This window comes from Poecilia formosa, unplaced genomic scaffold, assembly GCF_000485575.1.
Source record: "Poecilia formosa unplaced genomic scaffold, Poecilia_formosa-5.1.2 Scaffold98, whole genome shotgun sequence".
Lineage (NCBI taxonomy): Eukaryota > Metazoa > Chordata > Actinopteri > Cyprinodontiformes > Poeciliidae > Poecilia > Poecilia formosa.
In genome coordinates, this window is record NW_006800037.1 from 260,570 (window position 1) to 277,330 (window position 16,761).

The following is a 16,761-nucleotide window of genomic DNA, read 5'->3' on the forward strand; positions in this document are numbered from 1 at the left end:
TCATTGCTGTAACACTAAAATCCACACACAATACAAAACAGTCATCTCTATCGCCACTGGCGCCTTGATTTATGACATGCTCCGTCTCACATGATGTCTGAGTTGTAAAATGGCCAACATGTGGCCTTAATGACTTCAACAACCTGCAACATTGCAGTTTAGGTCAAGAACACAGAAGAGCTCTTTGATTATCAAGGTTGAAGGCAGCAAAAAGAGGACAAATGAACAGAAGCACTCTGAAAAGTCAGACATGAGAATATGTCCAGTCCAAGCTGAATTCAGTTGATGTGTAAGACCTATAGAGGGCAGTCTTTACACATTGAGTGATCTTATTTCCACAGCCTCACCCACCTGGAGATTAAATCTCATTTTCATTCGTAGGATCTCTTTTTCTGCAGATGCACCACAACTTCATAGCAGGGAGCTCATTTCATGTCAACAAATAAAATATTTAAATATATGCTTGAAAACTGGGGTTATGGAAAACGAATGAGGACACGCTGTAGCAAGTACTGCATTAATTACAACCGTTTCCAACATGCACTGGGATGGTGTTAACTCATGGAGCATTGAAAACACTGGGATGGTGTTAACTCACAGAAAAGCTGCAGTGATTGCCCTGACTGAGGACAGAAGAAGACTATCAGCTTATGCCTTTCATTCAGAGGGATTTTTTTTTTTTATCTTTCAACTCATTACAGTATTCATTATTTGTTCAGTTTAATTTTTCCAAATGCTCCTACCAGACTTCTGGAAAAAGAAAACTGATAACATTCACTGAAACGGTGCAGTTGTGACTGTGTTTTACAGGTTCATTTCCCAGGTTATAAAACCAGACCAGGAGGCTAGACTTGGCAGAATGAGGGGAACAGCATGAGGAGGGCTGTCTAAATCTAATTTGTGTGTCTCCTTCAGGTTTCTAACACACAGGACTCTTCACAATTTGTCTGCATTTCTGGTGTAAACCCCCCCCAAACACTGAGCCTTGGCGTCCTCAAATAGCAACACTTTTGCTGTAGTTCCCTTTCAATGACCTTTAAAGAAAATGTTCCCTCTTACACCATGATCCTCACAGTGAATGATGGCGAGATAAACCTGGGTTCTTGTCTAGCCTCGTTGGGCACAGTTGCACTTTTGAATGGTTTAAAGTTATTGCTTTCACTGTATACATGGCTAAGTTTAGGTGACAACTATTTTTTGTAGCCATTTCCAGACTTATGAAGCTTTACACATGCATTGGAAAAGACGTTTTCATCTTTAGAGATGGGATGATTTAAATGTCTTACTGGTTGGATGTGAATCTTTCTGGATTTCTATGTTAAACACCTTACCTTGAAAGGTTTAAAGCCTAAATGTGACATTTGATATTCTTCATACGTTTTCTATTTTATCTCATTTTTAAATCATATATTCTGATGCATGTGATTTGTGTGCTCACGTTTTGTGAGACATCTCTATAGTTGCGCTGTGTGTATATATTTTTATATATTTTGGTCTGGTGTCTATACCAGTAACACATTACGCCAATATGACCAGTTTAATCTAACTCATTATTTTCAAACCAGTAATCAGCCTAAAGTTACTTATCCAAGTCACTGTGCCTAACTATTTTAAGATGAAGCCTTTCCTATTTTAGGTCTGCTAGGACACCCAAAATGATTAATTATTAGACCTTGGGAAGATGCTGGATTAAATGGTAAGAGAGTACCATTATTAATATTGAAACGACTACTGAACCAACAAGAACTAAAAGGCCACTCAGAGAGGAAGAAGCCATTTTTGAGGCAGTTAGCAAAGAAAATGATTTTTACTGACTAAAGTTTTGTTTGATTAAGACTAAACTTTATTCTTCTCTTTGACTTCAATTAAAAATGTTCTTTTCTAAATATAATGTCACAGTAGTAAAAGAGACATTTATTTTTACATTTTTGTTCGTGACGACACTAAATGTCTGAGGTCTCTGTATGTGATGGACTAAGCAGTTCAGCTTCATATGATCGGTGCCAGTGCTCCCACACTCCTTTCCTCTGCCAACTTTTTGCCTAAAGGTTTTCATCTGTTACTGCTTTACTGATAAGTCTGCTTCAGTGGACCAGCTGATTGTGAGCAGAATTGTTCTGGTGAACTGGTGACTGAAGATTAGTGAATAAGAGGAAAAGCCTCAATCCCGTAGAGTATAATGAACGTTCCCTTCTGCCTCCACTCTCTATTTTCTTCCTTCAAAGACTTACCACTCAGCAACAAAGCATTAGATTGTAAATTCAATAACATTTGTCAAGGAATTGAGACAAGAACATAAAAAAATTGAGTTGTATAGATTTCGTCACAAGGTGGTTTGTGCGTTCTTTGCCAGAATAAACAGAAATTGTCTTTTGTAGCTATTGAACAGCATTTAGACTAGTTCATATTGATCAGCCCAACCAAAATGATCCACGGTCTATTTTAGCTGAAAATAGATTCTCAAAAGCCTCAGTAAATTGAGGTGAAGATTTCTAAAGGAACAACGTATACTTTCAAGATGCTCAAATTCCAGATGTGATTTTAGGTCTTTGAAGAACTTTGAAGTGGTGATTAACCCTTAACCCTTTCAACAAGAAATCCATCACCATTAAGAAGCACTTCTGAAATGCAGTTGGGCAAAATCAAAGAAGCAGAACAATTATCCTCTAATGAAATCCACTTGTTCCTGTTCATGTTTGCTTTATTAATCTACGGAGTAGAAGGTGTTTTGGGAATAGATCAAACGGTTCTGATTGACTCCACATTTGTTGTGCTCACTGCTCCACTTACTGATCTCCATTGTCACTAGCCCCGAAACCATGATACCTTATCCAATAACAGCTGACCAACATTGGTTTCATTGACATTACACAGTTGATCAGAATCTCATTTCCAACATCCTGCAACAAATTTCCTGGAGGCTTGCAACACAAAGGTATCGGTAACATACAACTCAGTGGCAGGTTATCAGGGGGTTGAAAGACGATATGGACTTCTGCATTTACAACTCTCCGTACAAAACCATGTTAGCAAGGCATCACAAGGTCAAGATGTGAGAGTATGTCCATATAAAAATAAGAAAAGATTGATTTTTCTTTCTTTGCAGAAGTTAAATTTTACTACTGCATAATTATTGGACCAATTGCATTGTTATGTTTGTCAATGAATAGGTCAGCCAGTTACACAAATAGACACCTAACTAACTAACCAACTAACTAACTACTTACTTCTAAGAATTACTTGGTAACAATTTAGTTGGCGTATAAAAAAAGCCCTCACTATGTCTACTGTCTGAGTTGAAACAGGAGTCTCCCTGTCTTTTAGAACTTGCGTCTCTCATCAAGCTGGCAGCCAAAAGAGGCCTGTGCCTCGTCTCTCTCTGTCAAAGGAGGATGCTTTGCTCTTAGGAGGAGGAGGTGGCAATTTAGTTTTGTNTCTACTGCAACAACCTTATGTCTCTCTGGTGCCCTGAACATGTGGATGACATCTGATTTTTGCTCTACCAGATGGCACATAGAGACATAAATGGACTCCACCTGTCTTCACCTGTCTTGGGACACAGCTAACAGCTGCTCGACAGGCTTGGCCTGATGTTTTTGACAAATAAGTCACAGAAGGACATGAGTTTGAGCAGAAAGAGTGGGCCGACCAGCTGCAACATGTAATCAGCCAGAAGAAAATGCTCTCGAAGACCCGTTACATCCACCTGACAAGAGGAACTGCTCGAGGAGAAGGCAAATTGTGCTGCAAGAAGCTCTAGCCGATTTTAATAAAGAGATGCTGTTTAATCATTTCACATATTTGAGATGTCAAAGGGAATGAAATATTCCCTCTGATGTTTTCACAAAACTGTTGCGTTCCAACAGCCTCTGTGAGCTCAGAGCAAAGGAAGATTACATTTTATTGCAACAGCTTGGTTGAGCAACAGGTCTTCTTCCAAGTGTCAGCCGGTGACATCTTCACTGCCTTTATTCTAAACCAAAGTCTGACTTTATCAGCGCTGAAGTCAAGCACAAGATAAACCTGAGATAAATATTCTTGAGATACGAGAGACGTCCAGGAGAAAAAAAGTTGTCAGTTGTTCATAAATAATCAGCCCGCCGACAACAGATTCCCATGAAACACTCGCAGGAATCCTGCCAAACACTCTACCTAGTGAATGTTAAAAATCCTCACAGAGCTCACAAATAATCTGTCGGGAAAAGAATGCTAGACTCTGTTTGAACCCACAACTCAACACGACCTTTGATATTAGGGCCAGCACTGATTATGAGCTCTATTAGGGTATTTGATTCACTAGGTCTTATCATGGATATAAAACATAAAGACACAGACCGAGTTTGCTAGTTAGAGCTGTGATTCTCCAACTCTGTTAACAGGTTTTTCTGTATCCTGTCAAAAAAAAAAAAAGATTTATAGAAAGATATACGTTCTTAGTAATAGGCACAGTCTGAGCTGTTAGAAATTAAGTCTAAATTTTCACTTCATTAGAAAAAAAAGATCCCCCAAAAGTTGGGATTCAAGAAGGGAGAATAAGTTTTTTTCCCCCAAACTGAAAAATCCAACAAGTCTGTCTAGTGTAGAGAACTGAGTGATGGGCAATGCAAAGAAAAACAACAAAAAAAAGAAACTTTAAAAATAATAAAATATTTTACACACAGTATTATTCAATAACCTTCAGTGAACGTACTTCTACAGTTTTGGTGCCAAATATAGAGAAATGCATTATTATCTTATGTTAACCATATTTAGCTTGATCAGCAAGAACATTAATTAGTAAATCATTAAACTTTTAGTCAGGTTGAACGTCATTCCAAATAGCATTTGGAGGCAACTCTGACAGGTGATAAGGACTCGAAAAATTACAATATTTTGTGGCATTTATTGAGAGTACAATAAAAGTAGTGACCAAGAATATTTGTGCTATAAATCTATGTACAGAGTCAGACCCTCCCTAAAAGAAATACAATTTCATCTTCATCATAAGCCCCATTTGCTACACTTATATCACCAAGTAGCAAAGCTGTGCCGTTAAAACGGCATAATTGTGCTTAATCATATTTTGAAAGTCTTTCAAAAGCAAATACCATAAAGGTGTTATTGTTATCACAGCATCACAAACTCAAAGGATGTTTTTTATTCTCATATGATGATGATGATGATGAATCATATGATAAATGTCTACTCCTAACTTTTTGTTTGGCTTTGTGACATATCAGGAAAGAGATTTGACACCACTAATTTTAAAAATTGTGAAAAGTTTATAAACCAATCATTTGGGATCATTGGAGTCATTTGCGTTTCTTTAAAACTTCCACCCCCATCGAAGAACACGTAGCACTTTCTTGGTTACATTTACTTGTAGAATTAAAACAACATCTCCACAAATTAGTTTGTGTAACTTTCAGGAAGTCAATTGGAAATAACAGATCAAACCTCAAGCAGAACTGGACATTATTATTATCAATCAAATTTTATTTGTATAGCACATTTCAACAGCAAGGCATTTCAAAGTGCTTTTAGTCTGTAAAAGCCTGAATGGTGCTTCTTTATCAAAACAAAAACAAAACAAAAAAACTACACTGTAGAAATCCATATTCTACCAAAGTCATGGCATTCACTTTTGATTGCCGTAAAAAAATTAAGTATGTATTTGAAGCTAAGATGTTTCTGGATAAAATAAAACCAATTTGTTAAAAAACTGAGATTTCTTTGCTTAAAAAAAAAATAACACTGCCACATTCCTGTCTACAACAATATTAACATAATCTTTTTAAATGTCAATAATAATACAGACAATAAGCACCTAAGATTATCTTATTATTGGCGTTTCACTGTCACGCCTTTCACTTTGTGGCTAACGAACTTTAACCCAGATGAGTACATAGAATTGGTAATGTGGCTAACATGTTGAAATCAGCGTTTTAGACATAAACCCAAAGCTGAACATATGTTAGGGAATATTAATTGAAAAAAAACACATAATATCGGCGGGCTGAAAATGACAGCAACGCCCTGTTTGTCACACAAGCTGGCGTTATTATAGCTAGCTTAGCAGCAGCTGGGCATTTGAGGTTTCTGGAGGAGCTTTTAAAACAACGAAACAGTGAAATAAAAACACTGACCTCACTGACGGACCGGTTCCTCTCTGGCCTGTAGTGACCTGCGACGTCAATGCTGTTCAATGAATGGACCCAACTTTTATCAGTCTTTCTACTGAAGTGTTGAGCAACTAGTTAATGCTGGACGGGGGCGGGGCCTTCAAATGTTTTAGCAACTTTCAGCCAATTAAATCACAGCACGGATATGACACGCACTACACACATGGTACTTCCTGTAACTTCTGATTGCGTGTGTAATACTACACTAAAACATCACGTTAGATGCTTTTTAAAACTGTTTTGTAAGGTACCTAGAGACAATATTTGTTGTAAACTTGATAGTCTGTCAAGTTGTAGCATCTCAATTAGATGTAATTCTGGAATTTGACTTGCATAAATTACTTGATTCCTTATTTCAATGATCCAATAATGCATGCATTATTGTAAAGCCAGGTGTGTACCATTGTAGTTTAATGCAAGCACAATTTCTGTTTTGTTTAAAGAGCCAGTTTTTTTGTTTTGTTTTTGCTGCTCACTATTTCTCAATTTACTGACCGTTCAGTTTGTTTCGGTTTATATTTATTGTGAAAAGCAACATCAGCACTAATTTTCTGACATTTTGAAAGTCATGACCTGATGCTGGTTGATGTGGCAAACAACATCAACCAGCAAAAAAGTAAAAAAGAAATTACATGTCAAAAGCACTTTATTTTCACTGCTTTTAAAAGGAAATAACAAAATGTATTTTTTAAAAGCAATTTATAGACTCCAAACAATATTACATATCAGGTCAAATAACTTATTGAAATTTGAAGTTTAGAGTTTGGGTTTGACTTAATACTTGTGTGCCATTGTCTTAGGACTTGACTTGAGATTTGAGGGAAAAGACAAGAGACCTACTTTTGGCTTACAAAACAAATACTTGGTCCTGGCTCTGGCAGAGATATAGCCCTAGCAGTCCTTTGTACTTTTGATAGCGTGTACACACATTGCATACACACAAGACCCACGTTAAAACACGGTGGAGCTCTCCTTGCACTGTGGTGTGCAGCAGTGACTTGAATACTTAAGCTCTTTGTTAACTGAAAGCATCACAGCTCAATACTTGCTCTTCGACACTGTTGAGATTGTTTCCATTATGGTCTGAAGTAAAGAAAATGAGAGCACTTGCGGATACCCCAAGCCAACCTTTTTTGGCTCAATGAAGAAAAAAAAACAAGACTGACAACAAAATCCCTGTTTAACACAATGCCTAAGTGTCTGGATAAACTCCCCAAACACATCACACTGAGCAACTCTCAGACAAAAGAAAAAAAAAAAAAAAAAAAAACGAATTCCCCCTTAGGATATAACACACCAACACAATTTACAACTCAGTGGATTGGGAAATGTAAAGACCTTTATATGAAGGAGTCTTTCAGGTCAGGACTAGCAGTCAGACTGCATCCAACTGATAATGGAGTTTACTTTGTGAACGGTTAATGTTTGTGAGTGAAAAAGGTCATCTGAGTTAAGCTGGGAGATCATTGCTGTAACACTAAAATCCACACACAATACAAAACAGTCATCTCTATCGCCACTGGCGCCTTGATTTATGACATGCTCCGTCTCACATGATGTCTGAGTTGTAAAATGGCCAACATGTGGCCTTAATGACTTCAACAACCTGCAACATTGCAGTTTAGGTCAAGAACACAGAAGAGCTCTTTGATTATCAAGGTTGAAGGCAGCAAAAAGAGGACAAATGAACAGAAGCACTCTGAAAAGTCAGACATGAGAATATGTCCAGTCCAAGCTGAATTCAGTTGATGTGTAAGACCTATAGAGGGCAGTCTTTACACATTGAGTGATCTTATTTCCACAGCCTCACCCACCTGGAGATTAAATCTCATTTTCATTCGTAGGATCTCTTTTTCTGCAGATGCACCACAACTTCATAGCAGGGAGCTCATTTCATGTCAACAAATAAAATATTTAAATATATGCTTGAAAACTGGGGTTATGGAAAACGAATGAGGACACGCTGTAGCAAGTACTGCATTAATTACAACCGTTTCCAACATGCACTGGGATGGTGTTAACTCATGGAGCATTGAAAACACTGGGATGGTGTTAACTCACAGAAAAGCTGCAGTGATTGCCCTGACTGAGGACAGAAGAAGACTATCAGCTTATGCCTTTCATTCAGAGGGATTTTTTTTTTTTATCTTTCAACTCATTACAGTATTCATTATTTGTTCAGTTTAATTTTTCCAAATGCTCCTACCAGACTTCTGGAAAAAGAAAACTGATAACATTCACTGAAACGGTGCAGTTGTGACTGTGTTTTACAGGTTCATTTCCCAGGTTATAAAACCAGACCAGGAGGCTAGACTTGGCAGAATGAGGGGAACAGCATGAGGAGGGCTGTCTAAATCTAATTTGTGTGTCTCCTTCAGGTTTCTAACACACAGGACTCTTCACAATTTGTCTGCATTTCTGGTGTAAACCCCCCCCAAACACTGAGCCTTGGCGTCCTCAAATAGCAACACTTTTGCTGTAGTTCCCTTTCAATGACCTTTAAAGAAAATGTTCCCTCTTACACCATGATCCTCACAGTGAATGATGGCGAGATAAACCTGGGTTCTTGTCTAGCCTCGTTGGGCACAGTTGCACTTTTGAATGGTTTAAAGTTATTGCTTTCACTGTATACATGGCTAAGTTTAGGTGACAACTATTTTTTGTAGCCATTTCCAGACTTATGAAGCTTTACACATGCATTGGAAAAGACGTTTTCATCTTTAGAGATGGGATGATTTAAATGTCTTACTGGTTGGATGTGAATCTTTCTGGATTTCTATGTTAAACACCTTACCTTGAAAGGTTTAAAGCCTAAATGTGACATTTGATATTCTTCATACGTTTTCTATTTTATCTCATTTTTAAATCATATATTCTGATGCATGTGATTTGTGTGCTCACGTTTTGTGAGACATCTCTATAGTTGCGCTGTGTGTATATATTTTTATATATTTTGGTCTGGTGTCTATACCAGTAACACATTACGCCAATATGACCAGTTTAATCTAACTCATTATTTTCAAACCAGTAATCAGCCTAAAGTTACTTATCCAAGTCACTGTGCCTAACTATTTTAAGATGAAGCCTTTCCTATTTTAGGTCTGCTAGGACACCCAAAATGATTAATTATTAGACCTTGGGAAGATGCTGGATTAAATGGTAAGAGAGTACCATTATTAATATTGAAACGACTACTGAACCAACAAGAACTAAAAGGCCACTCAGAGAGGAAGAAGCCATTTTTGAGGCAGTTAGCAAAGAAAATGATTTTTACTGACTAAAGTTTTGTTTGATTAAGACTAAACTTTATTCTTCTCTTTGACTTCAATTAAAAATGTTCTTTTCTAAATATAATGTCACAGTAGTAAAAGAGACATTTATTTTTACATTTTTGTTCGTGACGACACTAAATGTCTGAGGTCTCTGTATGTGATGGACTAAGCAGTTCAGCTTCATATGATCGGTGCCAGTGCTCCCACACTCCTTTCCTCTGCCAACTTTTTGCCTAAAGGTTTTCATCTGTTACTGCTTTACTGATAAGTCTGCTTCAGTGGACCAGCTGATTGTGAGCAGAATTGTTCTGGTGAACTGGTGACTGAAGATTAGTGAATAAGAGGAAAAGCCTCAATCCCGTAGAGTATAATGAACGTTCCCTTCTGCCTCCACTCTCTATTTTCTTCCTTCAAAGACTTACCACTCAGCAACTAAGCATTAGATTGTAAATTCAATAACATTTGTCAAGGAATTGAGACAAGAACATAAAAAAATTGAGTTGTATAGATTTCGTCACAAGGTGGTTTGTGCGTTCTTTGCCAGAATAAACAGAAATTGTCTTTTGTAGCTATTGAACAGCATTTAGACTAGTTCATATTGATCAGCCCAACCAAAATGATCCACGGTCTATTTTAGCTGAAAATAGATTCTCAAAAGCCTCAGTAAATTGAGGTGAAGATTTCTAAAGGAACAACGTATACTTTCAAGATGCTCAAATTCCAGATGTGATTTTAGGTCTTTGAAGAACTTTGAAGTGGTGATTAACCCTTGACCCTTTCAACAAGAAATCCATCACCATTAAGAAGCACTTCTGAAATGCAGTTGGGCAAAATCAAAGAAGCAGAACAATTATCCTCTAATGAAATCCACTTGTTCCTGTTCATGTTTGCTTTATTAATCTACGGAGTAGAAGGTGTTTTGGGAATAGATCAAACGGTTCTGATTGACTCCACATTTGTTGTGCTCACTGCTCCACTTACTGATCTCCATTGTCACTAGCCCCGAAACCATGATACCTTATCCAATAACAGCTGACCAACATTGGTTTTATTGACATTACACAGTTGATCAGAATCTCATTTCCAACATCCTGCAACAAATTTCCTGGAGGCTTGCAACACAAAGGTATCGGTAACATACAACTCAGTGGCAGGTTATCAGGGGGTTGAAAGACGATATGGACTTCTGCATTTACAACTCTCCGTACAAAACCATGTTAGCAAGGCATCACAAGGTCAAGATGTGAGAGTATGTCCATATAAAAATAAGAAAAGATTGATTTTTCTTTCTTTGCAGAAGTTAAATTTTACTACTGCATAATTATTGGACCAATTGCATTGTTATGTTTGTCAATGAATAGGTCAGCCAGTTACACAAATAGACACCTAACTAACTAACCAACTAACTAACTACTTACTTCTAAGAATTACTTGGTAACAATTTAGTTGGCGTATAAAAAAAGCCCTCACTATGTCTACTGTCTGAGTTGAAACAGGAGTCTCCCTGTCTTTTAGAACTTGCGTCTCTCATCAAGCTGGCAGCCAAAAGAGGCCTGTGCCTCGTCTCTCTCTGTCAAAGGAGGATGCTTTGCTCTTAGGAGGAGGAGGTGGCAATTTAGTTTTGTTAGGCAGACTTGGATGTTAAAGAATCTTTAGTAGGTGATAATGAAACACAAGAGTTTACGTAGAAAATGTGTTGTCTTAGGTACTTACACATAGAGAGTTGTTAAAAAAAAAAAGTTCAAAACCAGGCAGTTTTGAAAACAGATTCACTTGACCCAGATGATCAGGCAATGCTTTGCAGAAAGCCATTATCCCACTCATAGATGTTCTGGTCGTATTGTCAGTGTTACCATCAGGTGGAGAAATGAACAAAAGACAATGTGTGGGAACCTCCAATTTGCATGGCTACTCTCTAACATTAGTACGGAGGAGATCTTTTCTCCCACAAGCCCTCAGGAAACAGAAAAGATGAGTCCTTTACTACAAAAGCCATTAAGTTCTTGAACAGATCTCTGAAAGAGCATAGGGTTTATTTTATTTCTTCTGACAGCAGGCCTGAAGCAATAAAATCTTTCATGTTTATTTGAAAGGATGTTTAAAGTTATCATGTATTTAATACACTGATGACCTGACACTGGACGAGTTCTGTACATTACGATAATGACAGCTTTAAATTTATCATGTCAAGAGTTAAAAATAAATATTTAAACATTTTGTCATCTATGCATTCACTGAGAAAATATTTTCATAAATCCTAATTCCATTACAGTTGCAAAATCTATCCATTTAGCATCCAGAATGTTTCTTGGTTTTGATTTTCAAACAACTCTTCAAAAATGTTGACCCTCACCAAAACACAAACCAGTCCAGCAGAGCCATGTACATGACAACTTGACCCTGAGGTGAAATCCTGGAGAATAGTGCAGTTCCCTACAGAGTGTCAGCGCAAACGGGCCATCCTAGCAGACACACAAGCCTTTAGTTTCAAATACCTTGTTCACATGCTGTTAGACCGTCTTTTCCAGGTAACACTGAAGGTTTCCTATCTCTTTTCCATAGCTCCTCACACATGCTTGTTGCTGTACTATTTTTGAAAAGATGACAGGGGAAAAAAGCACATTACTTACTGAGTTGCCTGCTTTGTCCTTTGGTGAGAAGACTCTCAAAAGCAGGCTGCATCTTTGACCCCCCCCGGGATGATGAGAGCAGATACTGAAGATGCTGTTCTGATTATTAAGGTTTATCATTACCGCAGACGTACTACAGACATACATAAGGTCGGGTTTCTTTTATTATTGATATTTTCCTATTAATTCTATTAATTATATATATGTGAAAATGTAGTTTAATCTTTTCTTCCCCTGAATTGAATACGTTTTCAACCTCAAGCACAGAATGCAAGCAATTAACTATATGCTCTGTCTCTGCAACCTGAACATCATAAGGAGGTCCAGTATGTTCATTAAAAAGTGGAAGAGTGAAATGAAAGCTCATAAAAGACATTAAATCACCTTCCGTCTTTAATCTTTAAAATTATTTAGAGAGGACAACCTAACTGGCTACAGAGCTTTTACGACTTTTGTGCCTTCAGCTTAAAGGATATTAAAAAAAAAAGGTGATTTGTGGCTAACCTCTTGCAGACCTTGAAGCACATAATCTAAAAGATTTGTAGGCACCGCCAGGGGACCTAGAAAACAGCAGAACCCATATATGTAACATACAAACTAAAAAGCGAACCATCTCCCACCATGAGCAACGGGCTCCATTTTCCTAGTGCTGTGTTTAATCACTGTGGCTTCTTTAATACCCACAGCTGTCAATGTGTTTCTTTGGGTCTCCACTGTTTGTTTTAGAGAGCCTGGTTCACCCCTGACATCTCATCAGTTGACTTAAAGGAGGTGGAGAGAAAATGTGTCTCGCCAAATGAGAAATGCATGGTTCCTTAGTGTTGAGTTAGTATGAGTTTTGGCAGAAAAACACAGACTTGTCGTCACACTAAAGGCATGATGTTTCGCTACCTGTTTTAACTTGGAAGGGTAAGTTAAAGTGCATAAGTCAACCATTTATCCATTCTGCTATATCCTTATTTACCTCTCTTGTAGTGGATCTTTCCGATGTCAATTAATTTCTTGAAATTTTAAAATCTCTTTTAAGTAGCTATGTTCTTCTTTTCTGCCATTAACTTTGATTTGTTTCATTCATTGCTTGTTTTAGATTGACAGCAGCCAATTCCTGCGCATTTTGTGACTGAGATTTTGAGACAATACACTGTTTTTCAAATGCAACTTTATTAATGTTTTTAGAAAGATTTTCAAAACTGGATCTTGTACAAGAAATCTATTCACTTTTCAGTTTTGATTTAATAAAATTTGGTCTTCTAACAGAGGATGGAGAGTTAAATTATGATATTAACTATTCAATCCTCTATGTGTTTATTCACAAATGCCACTTTCTAAAAATCACCTCCATTTTTAAAGTGAAATAATTTTATTTTTAAAGTGAAATAATTTTATAAATGTTGCAACATCACAAAAGTCTAATCTTTATACCATTATGTTAATTTTAAATTCCTCTTGCATTTGTAACATTTTCAGATTTACCTTCTTTGCAGTTAATTCTTTTTTCTGTACAGTTTATCATATCAAACTTGTTGTTACTGATGTGTGCTTTGTCATAATATTTTCAATAAAAACAACAAAAAGAAAACAAACATTGCCATAATTCCGCCTTTTAACTCAAAACGTCACATGCTGCGAAGAATTGTGGGTAATACACTTCACCGAAGTCCACCTGAATGGAGAAGGACCTTGACGTGAACTTAGCAGAAGGGCGGAAACGGGCGGGGCGAAGGCCGGATGTGGAGAATTGGGATGCTCAGACTTTGAGTTATTTGTACAGGCAAAACTGATAAAGGCGCTACGACGTAGTCGTTACCTTGGCAAACTAAAACCAAATGCCGTGCCCACAGTTTGTATCCACTAAGCGCCTAAACACTGCCCCCGGTGGTTTGGGAGAAACATTGGTTGTAGGCAGCGCTCGGAACTGTCGGAAATGATAACGGGACTATTCCTACTGCCGCCGAACCCTAAACAGCTGCTACCGAACCAGATACAGAGCTACAGAACTACTTACTGGATCACACAGTCCGACCAGAGGCAAGTATCATTCATTGTTTCATTTATGAAGTCGAAGGTGGTAGCAGCAGCACAAACACAAGCTTCTTTAGCCTATTCTTTCCTCTTCCTCTGTTTGGTCCTCCTCATCCTCATTATTCCTTTTTTAATTTTTACATTCCCATTAATTTCAACGCTCCCCGTTTCAAATTCAAAAGGCTTAACGATGTTTTGGCTGAACAGTTAGCGCAGTCGGACCAACCTTACCTGATATACCCAGAATGCATTGCAGTGTAAACAACATGGCGACTTCCATGTGACAGTATTTATTTTATAAAAACTGAACAGCCTACTATTGTTTTAATATTTAAAATGAATATTTCTCAAATAAAGTCTATTGTTACAACTAATTGTGGTTCCTTTTAAGGAAGAAAACTGAAAGCTGCATGCCCCTCTATGAAAATATAACTACAACACACTTTCCCTGATGAATTAACTGTGATTAAAACATGTTGGTTCAATTTTAGCAGAGACACACAAAGGCCTGATGACTACCAGACCGACAACATATTAAAAAATTATTAGTAGGAACTGTCTAACAGCATAAAATAGGCCAGAAATAATCTGATTTGCTGATCTAATGAAATTTAAGAACAGATGAGAAACAAAATCAGTCTGGAAAGCATTACAATGCAATTTCTAAGTTTGGGACTTCAACCAATAACAGTGAGAGCATTTATCCATAAATTAAGAAAACATGAAACCACTGGTATCTTGCCAGGTGTGGCCAGTACCAAAATTACATTGAAATTACAACAAATCAATATTTATAGAGCACTACTGTTCTCACTTTCCTCAGTGTTCATGATTATAGAGTGAGAAAGCTTAGTAAAAACAACATCCATGGAACAGCTCCAAGTCAAAAATCACCAGTGTATAAAAGCAGCACAAAGAGCTATTTCATATTTTCCCAGAAAAATCCAAAACATCTTGATAATGCCCTGGACTTTTAGGAAAATGTCCTGTGGACTGCTAAAACAAAAGTGGATTTGTTTGGGTGTGGATCCTACCAAAATAGCATTTCAGAAATAGAACATCACACCAACTATTAAACATGGAGATTGTGGTGCAGTGGTCTGGGAATGCTTTGCTGCTTCGCAACATGAAAATGTCAATGTAGTTTAAGGAACCATAAAATCACAAAGAAGTACGTCCAGTCACGTCAGTGTGGCAACAAGGTAAAAATCAAAATCAGTATCACAACAATTCTTCACAACATAGTTTACAACTAAGCAATAAAGTATTTTTTTTAACATTAAGTATATGTGTAGATCATAAAATGTTAGTCTATTAACTTCTTGTTAATGAACTAACAAGAAGTATATGTTTAAGTCAAAGCAAATAGGATGAGATATTAGCCTGTGCAATGTGACATTACTGCCAGTTCCACAAAAGTCTCTGACATAGAGCAAACATCCATCATTAATGAAAAGGGACTCTCTTGCTCTCACTAAAGGATTACTTCTAAACCCTGATTGCTTCGCTGTTTACATCCCATGCTGAGAATAAGAGCCATTTACCAATGAGCTCCCTGCCTTGGCGATCTGTATTAATATGCAACTGCTCACACACAGAGAGCTGAAGCTAATTTTACTGATGTGGCTACCAGCTTGCATGAGGTCAGTCTGGAAAATTGGCTAAATTAATCTAGTGCATTTGTTTACTTGCGAGGAACCACTCTGCATATATGAACCACGAGAACAACAGAGGGGTTAAAGCTTAGGCTATTGACTGTGTAATAATAAGCTAAAAAGAGGTAAGTAGACTCAAAACTGTATTTTTTTTTCCATAAATGGAGGCTGTTAAACAGGAGAAACATAACAAGTGCACTGTTTACCCTTTGGATTAGGTTCATGTTATATTTGTGCATCTTTGTGCACACACAGATTTAAGCAAGCTGACAGGAAATGAGTAACTAAATTTAACTACAGAAGAAGAGACAAAACAACATGTGAAGGAAAACAAAGATAATGCATCAATAACATTCACATCATCAGTTTTCCTGCCTTCCTTTTTTGGGGTTTTTGGGGTTATCTTTGAGCACAGAAAATGTAAACCCAGCACTGAATTTATTTCATTACTTTTTAATTTTAAATTTAAAATGCCTTGCAAAAGGATTTACATCGCTTAAAACTTTTAAATTTGTTGTCATGTTATTAGCATACATTTTAAGGTATTTAATGGAGACTGGATGGACAGCTCAACATAAAACGGTACAAAATTGAAAAACAGAAGGAAAATGTCAGACATAGATCTGAAAAGGTTGGCTAAATCAGTATTCAACCCTTTTAGCTCTGATATCCCTAAAAAAAGTCCAGTGAAACCAGTTTATGTCAGAATCACATTAGTAAACATTGTCATCTGTGTGTAATTTAACCATGTTACATAAACAGTATATTGGTAACAAGTTGTGCAAGATTGTTTTCCAAATTGCCATGAATTCAGTGCCCATCTCCAGAGCCAGTTTATGTCTAAAGCTACAACTCACATGGGTCAAACTGAGGTGTTTAGAAACTGTTTCACTTAACCCTTCTTGGGGAAAACGAAGGAATTTGACTTGGTCTCAAATACTAAAATGGGGTTCCACTAAATGAAATTATTTCACAAGTCAAAATGGGAGCTGAGCCGGCATCTGATCACATGAGCTCAATA